The sequence below is a fragment of the Tachypleus tridentatus genome, chromosome 6 (genome assembly GCF_004210375.1).
Source record: "Tachypleus tridentatus isolate NWPU-2018 chromosome 6, ASM421037v1, whole genome shotgun sequence".
Lineage (NCBI taxonomy): Eukaryota > Metazoa > Arthropoda > Merostomata > Xiphosura > Limulidae > Tachypleus > Tachypleus tridentatus.
The window spans coordinates 141,128,414-141,147,071 of record NC_134830.1 but is presented as its reverse complement, the minus strand read 5'-3'; positions in this window follow the sequence as shown (position 1 = coordinate 141,147,071).

The window sequence follows — 18,658 nt, the reverse complement described above, 5'->3', positions numbered from 1 at the left end:
AAAAACAAACAGCTAGAATGATATTACTGAATGAGAAACAAACAAACAGTATGAAATTACAGAATGAGTAGAAAACAGCCAGTATAATATTACTGAATGAGGAAGAAACATGCAGTGTGGCATTATTGAGTGAGGAACAAACAGCCAGAATGATATAACGGAATGAGGAATAAACAAACAGTATGATATTACAGAATGAAGAACAAACAGCTGATATGACATGACTGATTGAAGAACAAATAGCTAGTATCACATTCCTGATTGAGGAACAAACAGCTAGTATGACATTTCTGATTGAGGAACAAACAAACAGTATCATATTACGGAATAAAGATCAAATAAACATTATGATATTAAGAAATGAGGAATAAACAGCCAGTATGACATTACTGAATGAGGAACAAACAGGATGATATTACGGAATGAGGAATAAACAGCCAGTATGACATTACTCAATGAGGAACAAACAAACAGATTCCGTATGATATTACGGAATGAAAAACAAACAGCTAGTATGATATTACTGAATGAAAAACAAACAATATAATATTACGGAATGATAAAGAAACAGCCAGTATGACATTACTGAATGAGGAACAAACAAACAGTATGAAATTACAGAATGAGGAGAAAACAGCCAGTATGACATAACTAAATGAGGAACAAGCAGACAGTATGATATCATTGAATGAGGAATAAACAGCCAGTATGATATTACGGAATGAGGAATAAACAACCAGTATGACATTACTGAATGAGGTACAACCAAACAGCATGATATTAAGGAATGAGGAACAAACAGCTAATATTACATTACTGAATGAGAAACAAACAGTGTGATGTTACGGAATGAGGAACAAACATCAGTATGACATTACTGAATGAGGAACAAACAGGATGATATTACGGAATGAGGAATAAACAGCCAGTATGACATTACTCAATGAGGAAAAAACAAACAGAGTGTATGATATTACGGAATGAAAAACAAACAGCTAGAATGATATTACTGAATGAGAAACAAACAAACAGTATGAAATTACAGAATGAGTAGAAAACAGCCAGTATAATATTACTGAATGAGGAAGAAACATGCAGTGTGGCATTATTGAGTGAGGAACAAACAGCCAGAATGATATAACGGAATGAGAAATAAACAAACAGTATGATATTACAGAATGAAGAACAAACAGCTGATATGACATGACTGATTGAAGAACAAACATCAGTATGACATTACTGAATGAGGAACAAACAGGATGATATTACGGAATGAGGAAGAAACAGCCAGTATGACATTACTCAATGAGGAAAAAAACAAACAGAGTGTATGATATTACGGAATGAAAAACAAACAGCTAGAATGGTATTACTGAATGAGAAACAAACAAACAGTATGAAATTACAGAATGAGTAGAAAACAGCCAGTATAATATTACTGAATGAGGAAGAAACATGCAGTGTGGCATTATTGAGTGAGGAACAAACAGCCAGAATGATATAACGGAATGAGAAATAAACAAACAGTATGATATTACGGAATGAGGAATAAACAGCCAGTATGATATTACAGATTGAAGAATAAACAGCCAGTATGACATTACTGAATGAGGAACAAACAAACAGTATGATATTACGGAATTAGGAACAAACAATCAGTACGGAATTACTGAATGAGGAACAAACAAACAGTATGATATTACGGAATTAGGAACAAACAGTCAGTACGGAATTACTGAATGAGGAACAAACAAACAGTATGATATTACAGAATAAGGAACAAACAGCGAGTATGACATTACTGAATGACGAACAAACAGGCAGTGTGGCATTACTGAGTGAGGAGAAAACAGACAGTATAATATTACGAAATGAAGAACAAACAGCTAGTATGACATAACTGAATGAGAAAAAAATAGTTAGTATGACATGACTGAAGGAGGAAGAAACAGCTAGTATGACATGATTGAATGAGGAACAAACAAACAGTATGATATTACGGAAGGAGAAACAAACAACCAGTAAGATATTACGGAATAAGGAACAGACAGCCAGTAAAACATAACTGAATGAAGAACAAACAGCCAGTATACCATTACTGAATGACAAACAAACAGACGGTATGATATTACGGAATGAGGAACAAACAAACAGTATGATATCACGGAATGAGGAACAAACAGCCAGTATGACATAACTGAAGGAGAAGCAAACAAACGTTATTATATTACAGAATGAAGAACAAACAGCTAGTACGAAATTCATGAATAAGGAACAAACAAACAATATGATACTACAGAATAAGGAATTCAATATGACATTACTGAATGAGAAACAAAAAACAGTATGGTGTTACGGAATGACGAACAAACAGCAAGAATAACATTACTTAATTAGGAACAAACAAACAGTATGCTATTACAGAATGAGAGACAAACAGACAGTATGATATTACGCAAGGAGGAAAAAACAGTATGATATTACGGAATGAAGAGAAACAGGTAGTATGATATGACTGAATGAGGAACATATAGCTTGTATGACATTACTGAGTGAGGAATGAACAAACAGTATGAAATTACAGAATGACGAGAAAACAACCAGTATGACATAACTGAATGAGGAACAAACAGGCAGCGTGGCATTACTGAGTCAGGACCAAACCGACAGTATGATGTTACTGAATGAGGAGCAAACAAACAGTATGATATTACAGAATGAAGAACAAACAGCTGATATGACATGACTGATTGAAGAACAAACAGCTAGTATGACATTCCTGATTGAGGAACAAACAGCTAGTATGACATTGCTGATTGAGGAACAAACAAACAGTATCATATTACGGAATGAAGATCAAATAAACATTATGATATTAAGAAATGAGGAATAAACAGCCAGTATGACATAACTAAATGAGGAACAAGCAGACAGTATGATATTATTGAATGAGGAATAAACAGCCAGTATGACATTACTGAATGAGTAACAACCAAACAGTATGATATTAAGGAATGAGGAACAAACAGCTAGTATTACATTACTGAATGAGGAACAAACAGTCAGTGTGGCATTACTGAGTGAGGAACAAACAGACAGAATGATATATCAGAATGAGGAATAAAAACCCAGTATGTCATAACTGAATGAGAAACAAAGAAACAGTATTATATTACAGAACGAAGAACAAATAGAGAGTATGATATTATTGAATGAGGAATAAACAGCCAGTATGACATTACTGAATGAGTAACAACCAAACAGTATGATATTAAGGAATGAGGAACAAACAGCTAGTATTACATTACTGAATGAGAAACAAACAGTGTGATGTTACGGAATGAGAAACAAACAGTGTGATGTTACAGAATGAGGAACAAACATCAGTATGACATTACTGAATGAGGAACAAACAGGATGATATTACGGAATGAGGAATAAACAGCCAATATGACATTACTCAATGAGGAACAAACAAACAGTGTGTATGATATTACGGAATGAAAAACAAACAGCTAGTATGATATTACTGAATGAAAAACAAACAATATAATATTACGGAATGATAAAGAAACAGCCAGTATGACATTACTGAATGAGGAACAAACAAACAGTATGAAATTACAGAATGAGGAGAAAACAGCCAGTATGACATAACTAAATGAGGAAAAAACAAACAGAGTGTATGATATTACGGAATGAAAAACAAACAGCTAGAATGATATTACTGAATGAGAAACAAACAAACAGTATCAAATTACAGAATGAGTAGAAAACAGCCAGTATAATATTACAGAATGAAGAACAAACAGCTGATATGACATGACTGATTGAAGAACAAACAGCTAGTATCACATTCCTGATTGAGGAACAAACAGCTAGTATGACATTGCTGATTGAGGAACAAACAAACAGTATCATATTACGGAATGAAGATCAAATTAACATTATGATATTAAGAAATGAGGAATAAACAGCCAGTATGACATTACTGAATGAGGAACAAACAGGATGATATTACGGAATGAGGAATAAACAGCCAGTATGACATTACTCAATGAGGAACAAACAAACAGAGTGTATGATATTACGGAATGAAAAACAAACAGCTAGTATGATATTACTGAATGAGGAACAAACAAACAGTATGAAATTACAGAATGAGGAGAAAACAGCCAGTATGACATAACTAAATGAGGAACAAGCAGACAGTATGATATTACGGAATGAGGAATAAACAACCAGTATGACATTACTGAATGAGGTACAACCAAACAGTATGATATTAAGGAATGAGGAACAAACAGCTAGTATTACATTACTGAATGAGAAACAAACAGTGTGATGTTACGGAATGAGGAACAAACATCAGTATGACATTACTGAATGAGGAACAAACAGGATGATATTACGGAATGAGGAATAAACAGCCAGTATGACATTACTCAATGAGGAAAAAACAAACAGAGTGTATGATATTACGGAATGAAAAACAAACAGCTAGTATGATATTACTGAATGAAAAACAAACAATATAATATTACGGAATGATAAAGAAACAGCCAGTATGACATTACTGAATGAGGAACAAACAAACAGTATGAAATTACAGAATGAGGAGAAAACAGCCAGTATGACATAACTAAATGAGGAACAAGCAGACAGTATGATATCATTGAATGAGGAATAAACAGCCAGTATGATATTACGGAATGAGGAATAAACAACCAGTATGACATTACTGAATGAGGTACAACCAAACAGCATGATATTAAGGAATGAGGAACAAACAGCTAATATTACATTACTGAATGAGAAACAAACAGTGTGATGTTACGGAATGAGGAACAAACATCAGTATGACATTACTGAATGAGGAACAAACAGGATGATATTACGGAATGAGGAATAAACAGCCAGTATGACATTACTCAATGAGGAAAAAACAAACAGAGTGTATGATATTACGGAATGAAAAACAAACAGCTAGAATGATATTACTGAATGAGAAACAAACAAACAGTATGAAATTACAGAATGAGTAGAAAACAGCCAGTATAATATTACTGAATGAGGAAGAAACATGCAGTGTGGCATTATTGAGTGAGGAACAAACAGCCAGAATGATATAACGGAATGAGAAATAAACAAACAGTATGATATTACAGAATGAAGAACAAACAGCTGATATGACATGACTGATTGAAGAACAAACATCAGTATGACATTACTGAATGAGGAACAAACAGGATGATATTACGGAATGAGGAAGAAACAGCCAGTATGACATTACTCAATGAGGAAAAAACAAACAGAGTGTATGATATTACGGAATGAAAAACAAACAGCTAGAATGGTATTACTGAATGAGAAACAAACAAACAGTATGAAATTACAGAATGAGTAGAAAACAGCCAGTATAATATTACTGAATGAGGAAGAAACATGCAGTGTGGCATTATTGAGTGAGGAACAAACAGACAGAATGATATAACGGAATGAGAAATAAACAAACAGTATGATATTACGGAATGAGGAATAAACAGCCAGTATGATATTACAGATTGAAGAATAAACAGCCAGTATGACATTACTGAATGAGGAACAAACAAACAGTATGATATTACGGAATTAGGAACAAACAATCAGTACGGAATTACTGAATGAGGAACAAACAAACAGTATGATATTACGGAATTAGGAACAAACAGTCAGTACGGAATTACTGAATGAGGAACAAACAAACAGTATGATATTACAGAATAAGGAACAAACAGCCAGTATGACATTACTGAATGACGAACAAACAGGCAGTGTGGCATTACTGAGTGAGGAGAAAACAGACAGTATAATATTACGAAATGAAGAACAAACAGCTAGTATGACATAACTGAATGAGAAAAAAAAATAGTTAGTATGACATGACTGAAGGAGGAAGAAACAGCTAGTATGACATGATTGAATGAGGAACAAACAAACAGTATGATATTACGGAAGGAGAAACAAACAACCAGTAAGATATTACGGAATAAGGAACAGACAGCCAGTAAAACATAACTGAATGAAGAACAAACAGCCAGTATACCATTACTGAATGACAAACAAACAGACGGTATGATATTACGGAATGAGGAACAAACAAACAGTATGATATCACGGAATGAGGAACAAACAGCCAGTATGACATAACTGAAGGAGAAGCAAACAAACGTTATTATATTACAGAATGAAGAACAAACAGCTAGTACGAAATTCATGAATAAGGAACAAACAAACAATATGATACTACAGAATAAGGAATTCAATATGACATTACTGAATGAGAAACAAAAAACAGTATGGTGTTACGGAATGACGAACAAACAGCAAGAATAACATTACTTAATTAGGAACAAACAAACAGTATGCTATTACAGAATGAGAGACAAACAGACAGTATGATATTACGCAAGGAGGAAAAAACAGTATGATATTACGGAATGAAGAGAAACAGGTAGTATGATATGACTGAATGAGGAACATATAGCTTGTATGACATTACTGAGTGAGGAATGAACAAACAGTATGAAATTACAGAATGACGAGAAAACAACCAGTATGACATAACTGAATGAGGAACAAACAGGCAGCGTGGCATTACTGAGTCAGGACCAAACCGACAGTATGATGTTACTGAATGAGGAGCAAACAAACAGTATGATATTACAGAATGAAGAACAAACAGCTGATATGACATGACTGATTGAAGAACAAACAGCTAGTATGACATTCCTGATTGAGGAACAAACAGCTAGTATGACATTGCTGATTGAGGAACAAACAAACAGTATCATATTACGGAATGAAGATCAAATTAACATTATGATATTAAGAAATGAGGAATAAACAGCCAGTATGACATAACTAAATGAGGAACAAGCAGACAGTATGATATTATTGAATGAGGAATAAACAGCCAGTATGACATTACTGAATGAGTAACAACCAAACAGTATGATATTAAGGAATGAGGAACAAACAGCTAGTATTACATTACTGAATGAGGAACAAGCAGTCAGTGTGGCATTACTGAGTGAGGAACAAACAGACAGAATGATATATCAGAATGAGGAATAAAACCCAGTATGTCATAACTGAATGAGAAACAAAGAAACAGTATTATATTACAGAACGAAGAACAAATAGAGAGTATGATATTATTGAATGAGGAACAAACAGCCAGTATGACATTACTGAATGAGTAACAAACAAACAGTATGATATTAAGGAATGAGGAACAAACAGCTAGTATTACATTACTGAATGAGAAACAAACAGTGTGATGTTACGGAATGAGAAACAAACAGTGTGATGTTACAGAATGAGGAACAAACATCAGTATGACATTACTGAATGAGGAACAAACAGGATGATATTACGGAATGAGGAATAAACAGCCAGTATGACATTACTCAATGAGGAACAAACAAACAGAGTGTATGATATTACGGAATGAAAAACAAACAGCTAGTATGATATTACTGAATGAGAAACAAACAATATAATATTACGGAATGATAAAGAAACAGCCAGTATGACATTACTGAATGAGGAACAAACAAACAGTATGAAATTACAGAATGAGGAGAAAACAGCCAGTATGACATAACTAAATGAGGAAAAAAAAACAAACAGAGTGTATGATATTACGGAATGAAAACAAACAGCTAGAATGATATTACTGAATGAGAAACAAACAAACAGTATCAAATTACAGAATGAGTAGAAAACAGCCAGTATAATATTACAGAATGAAGAACAAACAGCTGATATGACATGACTGATTGAAGAACAAACAGCTAGTATCACATTCCTGATTGAGGAACAAACAGCTAGTATGACATTGCTGATTGAGGAACAAACAAACAGTATCATATTACGGAATGAAGATCAAATTAACATTATGATATTAAGAAATGAGGAATAAACAGCCAGTATGACATTACTGAATGAGTAACAAACAGGATGATATTACGGAATGAGGAATAAACAGCCAGTATGACATTACTCAATGAGGAACAAACAAACAGAGTGTATGATATTACGGAATGAAAAACAAACAGCTAGTATGATATTACTGAATGAGAAACAAACAATATAATATTACGGAATGATAAAGAAACAGCCAGTATGACATTACTGAATGAGGAACAAACAAACAGTATGAAATTACAGAATGAGGAGAAAACAGCCAGTATGACATAACTAAATGAGGAAAAAACAAACAGAGTGTATGATATTACGGAATGAAAAACAAACAGCTAGAATGATATTACTGAATGAGAAACAAACAAACAGTATCAAATTACAGAATGAGTAGAAAACAGCCAGTATAATATTACAGAATGAAGAACAAACAGCTGATATGACATGACTGATTGAAGAACAAACAGCTAGTATCACATTCCTGATTGAGGAACAAACAGCTAGTATGACATTGCTGATTGAGGAACAAACAAACAGTATCATATTACGGAATGAAGATCAAATTAACATTATGATATTAAGAAATGAGGAATAAACAGCCAGTATGACATTACTGAATGAGGAACAAACAGGATGATATTACGGAATGAGGAATAAACAGCCAGTATGACATTACTCAATGAGGAACAAACAAACAGAGTGTATGATATTACGGAATGAAAAACAAACAGCTAGTATGATATTACTGAATGAAAAACAAACAATATAATATTACGGAATGATAAAGAAACAGCCAGTATGACATTACTGAATGAGGAACAAACAAACAGTATGAAATTACAGAATGAGGAGAAAACAGCCAGTATGACATAACTAAATGAGGAACAAGCAGACAGTATGATATCATTGAATGAGGAATAAACAGCCAGTATGATATTACGGAATGAGGAATAAACAACCAGTATGACATTACTGAATGAGGTACAACCAAACAGTATGATATTAAGGAATGAGGAACAAACAGCTAGTATTACATTACTGAATGAGAAACAAACAGTGTGATGTTACGGAATGAGGAACAAACATCAGTATGACATTACTGAATGAGGAACAAACAGGATGATATTACGGAATGAGGAATAAACAGCCAGTATGACATTACTCAATGAGGAAAAAACAAACAGAGTGTATGATATTACGGAATGAAAAACAAACAGCTAGAATGATATTACTGAATGAGAAACAAACAAACAGTATGAAATTACAGAATGAGTAGAAAACAGCCAGTATAATATTACTGAATGAGGAAGAAACATGCAGTGTGGCATTATTGAGTGAGGAACAAACAGCCAGAATGATATAACGGAATGAGGAATAAACAAACAGTATGATATTACAGAATGAAGAACAAACAGCTGATATGACATGACTGATTGAAGAACAAACAGCTAGTATCACATTCCTGATTGAGGAACAAACAGCTAGTATGACATTTCTGATTGAGGAACAAACAAACAGTATCATATTACGGAATGAAGATCAAATAAACATTATGATATTAAGAAATGAGGAATAAACAGCCAGTATGACATTACTGAATGAGGAACAAACAGGATGATATTACGGAATGAGGAATAAACAGCCAGTATGACATTACTCAATGAGGAACAAACAAACAGAGTGTATGATATTACGGAATGAAAAACAAACAGCTAGTATGATATTACTGAATGAAAAACAAACAATATAATATTACGGAATGATAAAGAAACAGCCAGTATGACATTACTCAATGAGGAAAAAACAAACAGAGTGTATGATATTACGGAATGAAAAACAAACAGCTAGAATGATATTACTGAATGAGAAACAAACAAATAGTATGAAATTACAGAATGAGTAGAAAACAGCCAGTATAATATTACTGAATGAGGAAGAAACATGCAGTGTGTCATTATTGAGTGAGGAACAAACAGCCAGAATGATATAACGGAATGAGGAATAAACAAACAGTATGATATTACAGAATGAAGAACAAACAGCTGATATGACATGACTGATTGAAGAACAAACATCAGAATGACATTACTGAATGAGGAACAAACAGGATGATATTACGGAATGAGTAGAAAACAGCCAGTATAATATTACTGAATGAGGAAGAAACATGCAGTGTGGCATTATTGAGTGAGGAACAAACAGCCAGAATGATATAACGGAATGAGAAATAAACAAACAGTATGATATTACGGAATGAGGAATAAACAGCCAGTATGATATTACAGATTGAAGAATAAACAGCCAGTATGACATTATTGAATGAGGAACAAACAAACAGTATGATATTACGGAATTAGGAACAAACAATCAGTACGGAATTACTGAATGAAGAACAATCAAACAGTATGATATTACGGAATAAGGAACAAACAGTCAGTACGGAATTACTGAATGAGGAACAAACAAACAGTATGATATTACAGAATGAAGAACAAACAGCTCATATAAGATGACTGATTGAAGAACAAACAGCTAGTATGACATTGCTGATTGAGGAACAAACAAACAGTATCATATTACGGAATGAAGATCAAATAAACATTATGATATTAAGAAATGAGGAATAAACAGCCGGTATGACACAACTAAATGAGGAACAAGCAGACAGTATGATATTATTGAATGAGGAATAAACAGCCAGTATGACATTACTGAATGAGTAACAACCAAACAGTATGATATTAAGAAATGAGGAACAAACAGCTAGTATTACATTACTGAATGAGAAACAAACAGTGTGATGTTACGGAATGAGAAACAAACAGTGTGATGTTACAGAATGAGGAACAAACATCAGTATGACATTACTGAATGAGGAACAAACAGGATGAAATTACGGAATGAGGAATAAACAGCCAGTATGACATTACTCAATGAGGAACAAACAAACAGAGTGTATGATATTACGGAATGAAAAACAAACAGCTAGTATGATATTACTGAATGAGAAACAAACAATATAATATTACGGAATGATAAAGAAACAGCCAGTATGACATTACTGAATGAGGAACAAACAAACAGTATGAAATTACAGAATGAGGAGAAAACAGCCAGTATGACATATCTAAATGAGGAAAAAACAAACAGAGTGTATGATATTACGGAATGAAAAACAAACAGCTAGAATGATATTACTGAATGAGAAACAAACAAACAGTATGAAATTACAGAATGAGTAGAAAACAGACAGTATAATATTACGAAATGAAGAACAAACAGCTTGTTTGACATAACTGAATGAGAAAAAAATAGTTAGTATGACATGACTGAAGGAGGAAGAAACAGCTAGTATGACATGATTGAATGAGGAACAAACAAACAGTATGATATTACGGAAGGAGAAACAAACAACCAGTAAGATATTACGGAATAAGGAACAGACAGCCAGTAAAACATAACTGAATGAAGAACAAACAGCCAGTATACCATTACTGAATGACAAACAAACAGACGGTATGATATTACGGAATGAGGAACAAACAAACAGTATGATATCACGGAATGAGGAACAAACAGCCAGTATGACATAACTGAAGGAGAAGCAAACAAACGTTATTATATTACAGAATGAAGAACAAACAGCTAGTACGAAATTCATGAATAAGGAACAAACAAACAATATGATACTACAGAATAAGGAATTCAATATGACCTTACTGAATGAGAAACAAAAAACAGTATGGTGTTACGGAATGAGGAACAAACAGCAAGAATAACATTACTTAATTAGGAACAAACAAACAGTATGCTATTACAGAATGAGAGACAAACAGACAGTATGATATTACGCAAGGAGGAAAAAACAGTATGATATTACGGAATGAAGAGAAACAGGTAGTGTGATATGACTGAATGAGGAACATATAGCTAGTATGACATTACTAAGTGTGGAATGAACAAACAGTATGAAATTACAGAATGACGAGAAAACAACCAGTATGACATAACTGAATGAGGAACAAACAGGCAGCGTGGCATTACTGAGTCAGGACCAAACCGACAGTATGATGTTACTGAATGAGGAGCAAACAAACAGTATGATATTACAGAATGAAGAACAAACAGCTGATATGACATGACTGATTGAAGAACAAACAGCTAGTATGACATTCCTGATTGAGGAACAAACAGCTAGTATGACATTGCTGATTGAGGAACAAACAAACAGTATCATATTACGGAATGAAGATCAAATAAACATTATGATATTAAGAAATGAGGAATAAACAGCCAGTATGACATAACTAAATGAGGAACAAGCAGACAGTATGATATTATTGAATGAGGAATAAACAGCCAGTATGACATTACTGAATGAGTAACAACCAAACAGTATGATATTAAGGAATGAGGAACAAACAGCTAGTATTACATTACTGAATGAGGAACAAACAGTCAGTGTGGCATTACTGAGTGAGGAACAAACAGACAGAATGATATATCAGAATGAGGAATAAAAACCCAGTATGTCATAACTGAATGAGAAACAAAGAAACAGTATTATATTACAGAACGAAGAACAAATAGAGAGTATGATATTACGGAATGAGGAACAAACAGCTAGTATGACATTACTGAATGAGGAACAAACAAAAAATAAGATATTACGGAATTAAGAACAAACAGGCAGTAGGATATTACGGAATGAGGAACAATCAGGCATTGTGGCATAACTGAATGAGGAACAAACAGAGAGTATGATATTACTGAATGAGGAATAAACAGCCAGTATAAAATTACGGAATGAGGAATAAACAGCTAGTATGACGTTAGTGAATGAGAAACAAACAGTATGATGTTACGGAATGAGGAACAAACAGCCAGTATGACATTACTGAATGAGGAACAAAGAGACAGTATAATATTAAGAAATGAGGAAGAAACAGCTAGTATGGCATTACTGAATAAGGAACAAACAAACAGTAAGATATTACGGAATTAAGAACAAACAGACAGTAGGATATTATGGAATGTGGAACAAACAGCCAGTATCACATTACTCAATGAGGAACAATCAGGCAGTGTGGCATTACTGAATGAGGAACAAACAGACAGTATGATATTACGGAATGAGGAATAAACAGCTGGTATGACATTACTGAATGAGAAACAAAAAACAGTATGGTGTTACGGAATGATGAACAAACAGCAAGAATAACATTACTTAATTAGGAACAAGCAAACAGTATGCTATTACAGAATGAGAAACAAACAGACAGTATGATATTACGCAAGGAGGAAAAAACAGTATGATATTACGGAATGAAGAGAAACAGGTAGTATGATATGACTGAATGAGGAACATATAGCTAGTATGACATTACTGAGTGAGGAATGAACAAACAGTATGAAATTACAGAATGACGAGAAAACAACCAGTATGACATAACTGAATGAGGAACAAACAGGCAGCGTGGCATTACTGAGTCAGGACCAAACCGACAGTATGATGTTACTGAATGAGGAGCAAACAAACAGTATGATATTACAGAATGAAGAACAAACAGCTGATATGACATGACTGATTGAACAACAAACAGCTAGTATGACATTCCTGATTTGATTGAGGAACAAACAGCTAGTATGACATTGCTGATTGAGGAACAAACAAACAGTATCATATTACGGAATGAAGATCAAATAAACATTATGATATTAAGAAATGAGGAATAAACAGCCGGTATGACACAACTAAATGAGGAACAAGCAGACAGTATGATATTATTGAATGAGGAACAAACAGCTAGTATTACATTACTGAATGAGAAACAAACAGTGTGATGTTACGGAATGAGAAACAAACAGTGTGATGTTACGGAATGAGGAACAAACATCAGTATGACATTACTGAATGAGGAACAAACAGGATGATATTACGGAATGAGGAATAAACAGCCAGTATGACATTACTTAATGAGGAACAAACAAACAGAGTGTATGATATTACGGAATGAAAAACAAACAGCTAGTATGATATTACTGAATGAGAAACAAACAATATAATATTACGGAATGATAAAGAAACAGCCAGTATGACATTACTGAATGAGGAACAAACTAACAGTATGAAATTACAGAATGAGGAGAAAACAGCCAGTATGACATAACTAAATGAGGAACAAGCAGACAGTATGATATCATTGAATGAGGAATAAACAGCCAGTATGATATTACGGAATGAGGAATAAACAACCAGTATGACATTACTGAATGAGGTACAACCAAACAGTATGATATTAAGGAATGAGGAACAAACAGCTAGTATTACATTACTGAATGAGAAACAAACAGTGTGATGTTACGGAATGAGGAACAAACATCAGTATGACATTACTGAATGAGGAACAAACAGGATGATATTACGGAATGAGGAATAAACAGCCAGTATGACATTACTCAATGAGGAAAAAACAAACAGAGTGTATGATATTACGGAATGAAAAACAAACAGCTAGAATGATATTTTTGAATGAGAAACAAACAAACAGTATGAAATTACAGAATGAGTAGAAAACAGCCAGTATAATATTACTGAATGAGGAAGAAACATGCAGTGTGGCATTATTGAGTGAGGAACAAACAGCCAGAATGATATTACGGAATGAGGAATAAACAGCCAGTATGACATTACTGAATGAGAAACAAACAGATAGTATGATATTACAGAATGAGGAACAAACAACCAATATGGCGTAACTGAATGACGAACAAACAGCTAGTATGACATTAGTGAGTGAGGAACAAACAGACAGTATAATATTACGGAATGAGAAATAAACAACCAGTATGACATTACTGAATGAGGAACAAACAAACAGTATGATATTACGGAATGAGGAACAAACAGCCAGTATGACATTACTGAATAAGGAACAAATAGCCAGTATGACATTACTGAATTAGGAACAAACAAACAGTATGCTATTACAGAATGAGGAACAAAGAGACTTTATGATATTATGGAGGGAGGAACAAAGAGTATGATATTACGGAATGAAGAACAAACAGCTAGTATCACATGAATGAATGAGAAACAAACAACTAGTATGACATGACTGAATGAGGAACAAATATCTAGTATGTCATTACTGAATAAGGAATGAACAAACAGTATGAAATTACAGAATGACGAGAAAACAACCAGTATGACATACCTGAATGAGGAACAAACTGGCAGCGTAGCATTACTGAGTCAGGACCAAACCGACAGTATGATATTACGGAATGAAGATCAGACAGCTAGTATGACATGACTGAATGAGAAACAAACAGCTAGTATGACATTACAGAATGAGGAACAAACAAACACTGTGATAATAGAGAATTAGGAACAAACAGCCAGTATGACACACCTGAATTAAAAAAACAAACGGTATGATATTATGGAATGAGGAACAAACAAACAGTATGGAATTACGGAATGAGGAACAAACATCCTGATAACATTACTGCATGAGGAACAAACAGGCACTGTGGCATTGCTGAGAGAGGAACAGACAGTATGATGTGACGGAATGAGGAACAAACAAACAGTATGATATTACTAAATGAAAAACAAACAGCTAGTTTGACATGACTGAATGAGGAACCAACAGCTAGTATGACATTACTGAATGAGGAAGAAACAAACAGTATGGTATTACGGAATGAGGAATAAACAGCCAGTATGACATTACTGATTGAGGAACAAACACACAGTATGACATTACAGAATGAGAAACAAAGAAACAGAACAAAGAATGAGGAACCAACAGCTAGTATGACATTAGTAAATGAGGAACAAAGAAATAGATATTATGATATTTAGAATAAGGAACAAACAGTGTGGCATTACTGAGTGAGTAACAAACAGCCAGTATATTACGGAATGAGTAACAAACAGCCAGTATGACATTACTGATTGAGGAACAAACAAACAGTATGGCATTACAGAAAGAGGAATAAACAGACAGTATGATATTACGGAATGAGGAACAAACAAACAGTATGATATCACGGAATGAGGAACACACAGCCAGTATGACATTAGTAAATGAGAAAGAAACAGCATTGTAGCATTACTGAGTGAGGAAGAAACAGACAGTATGATATAATGTAATTTGGAACAAACAGGTAATATGACATTTCTGAATGAGGAACAAACGAACTGTATGATATTTCGGAATGAGGAACAAACAGCTAGTGTGACATTACTGAATGAGAATCAAACAAACAGTATGATATTACGGGTTGAGGATGAAACAGTCAGTATGGCATTACTTAATGAAAAACAAACAAACAGTATGATATTACACAATGAGGATCAAACAAACAGTATGATATTTCGTAATGAGGAACAAATAGTATGATATTACTGAATGAAGAACAAACAGCTTGTATGACTCGACTGAATGAGGAACAAACAACTGGTGTGGCATAATTGAGTGAAGAACAAAAAAACAGTATGATATTACGAAATGAGGAATAAACAGCCAGTGTGACATTACTGAGTGATGAACAAACAAACAGTATGATATTACGGAATGAGAAACAAACAGTCAGTATGCCATTACTGTGTAAGGAACAAACAAACAGTATGATTTTTCAGAATAAGGAACAAACAAACAGTATGATATTAGAGAATAAGGAACAAAAAACAATATGATATTACAGAATGAGAAAGAAACAGCCAGTATAACATTACTGAATGAGGAACAAACAAACAGTATGATATTACAGAATGTGGAGCAAACAGCCAGTGTGGCATAACTGAATGAGGAATAAACAGGCAGAGTGGCACTACTGAGTGAGAAAGAAACCTAGTATGATCTTACGGAATGAAGAACAAACAGCTAGTATGACATTACTGAATGAGGTACTAACAAACTAAGATATCATGGAATGAGGAACAAACAAGCAGTATGATATTACGGAATGAGGAACAAACAGACAGTATGGCATTACTAAGTGTGGAACAAACATACAGTATGATATTACGGAATGAGGAACAAATAGCTAGTATGACATTACTGAATGAGGAATAAACAAACAGTATGATATTACGGAATGAGGAACAAATTGCCAGTATGACATTACTGAATGAGGAAGAAACAGCCAGTATGGCATTATAGATTGAGGAACAAACAAACAGTATGGCATTACAGAATGTGGAACAAACAGGTAGTGTGGCATTACTGAATGAGGAAGAAACAGTCAGTATGGCATTACAGAATGAGGAACAAAAGCCAGTGTGGCATTTTTGAGTGAGGGGTGCGATATAAGTTAGTGTTATCAAATGTAATGTTGAAGAATATGATGTCAGTGTTACACAGAACAACAATTTTTTGAAAAGGTTTGCTTCCTGAAAAGTTTTTGCTGATTGTGACAGGTACCTGGTGGGTATGCACAAATATAGTTTTGGTTTTGCTTCATCACGTAGGAACTCTGAGAAATAGACAGTTAACTGTTTACCGTCAATAACGTATTTAATTGCGTTTATGTTTCTTATACGCTATTAAGTTCAACATAATTAAATGTGTTTTGCTCCTGATTTTCGTTTGTATTCAATGTCCAGTGCATCACGTTGCAGTGTCCAACAGTAGTCAGCAAGCATTGATGGATTCCAGTTGCCCTGATATCGTTTTTCCATTGTAGCAATTTCATGGTGTAACTGAAGATTTCGATGAAACTGTACGTGATGGGCAAATCTGGATGTGATTTTCGTGATCAGCATCCAAAAATATATAAGGAACACCCAACAGTGTTCAAGAAGCAAAAACTTTTTTGTGCAGTGTTATCAAATGTAATGTTAACGAACTTTTATTTTAAATTTTTGTGCGTAACTCTGAAGGAATACATAATTATGAAACTTACAATAATTTGTTGCATAAATAGGTTAAGAGAAGTTTGAACAGCCAAGGAAAGTCAGTTCCCCATCGAATTCTAGAATCAGTCATATAATAATCATAAAACAGGTAACAGGAAGAAAATGTAATTGAAAATGAAATCGTACGATTTAACTCTAGTTATAATGGTTTAAGTAGCAGATACGTTTTGTAAAAGGATATATACTACGTGGCGTTGAGTGTTAACTTGTTTTGTGGCTTAATCATAAATTAATTGTTATTCACTCGTACACGCCCATGTTGCTAGGCGACAAGTATCACAGATGTTTGTGATTTTAAGGTTATTTCATTCTTACAAAATAGTGCTTATCTAAACCTCTTAGGAATTGACAGACTAACCATAAATAATAAAAAAATGTTGTCACCGATGACAAATCGAACCAAGGATCCTTACTGAAACAACGGTGACACTTTTAAACCATTTTTTTAAAGATCGAACTATGTTTATTTTCAAGATTCTTTTTTTCGTGTACAGAGAAGGTCACGTCCATCTCCTCGTCGTGGTTGATAGTCAATTCCACCAGCAAGTTTGTGTTTAATATTTGTGTTTTATGTTCAAATATTTAATGTTTTCAGTGTAAATTCTGCTTCGCCAACTCGTTTTCTTTCATTTTTTTCAATGTTACAGAAGCTTCGACAACGCCCTTGTCTTGAAGTAGGAGATAATAATATTGGGCTACGATGCAAAAAAAAAAAAAAAAATTCCTATACGCCCATCAGGTAGCGCCATAAGTCGGTAGCTACTC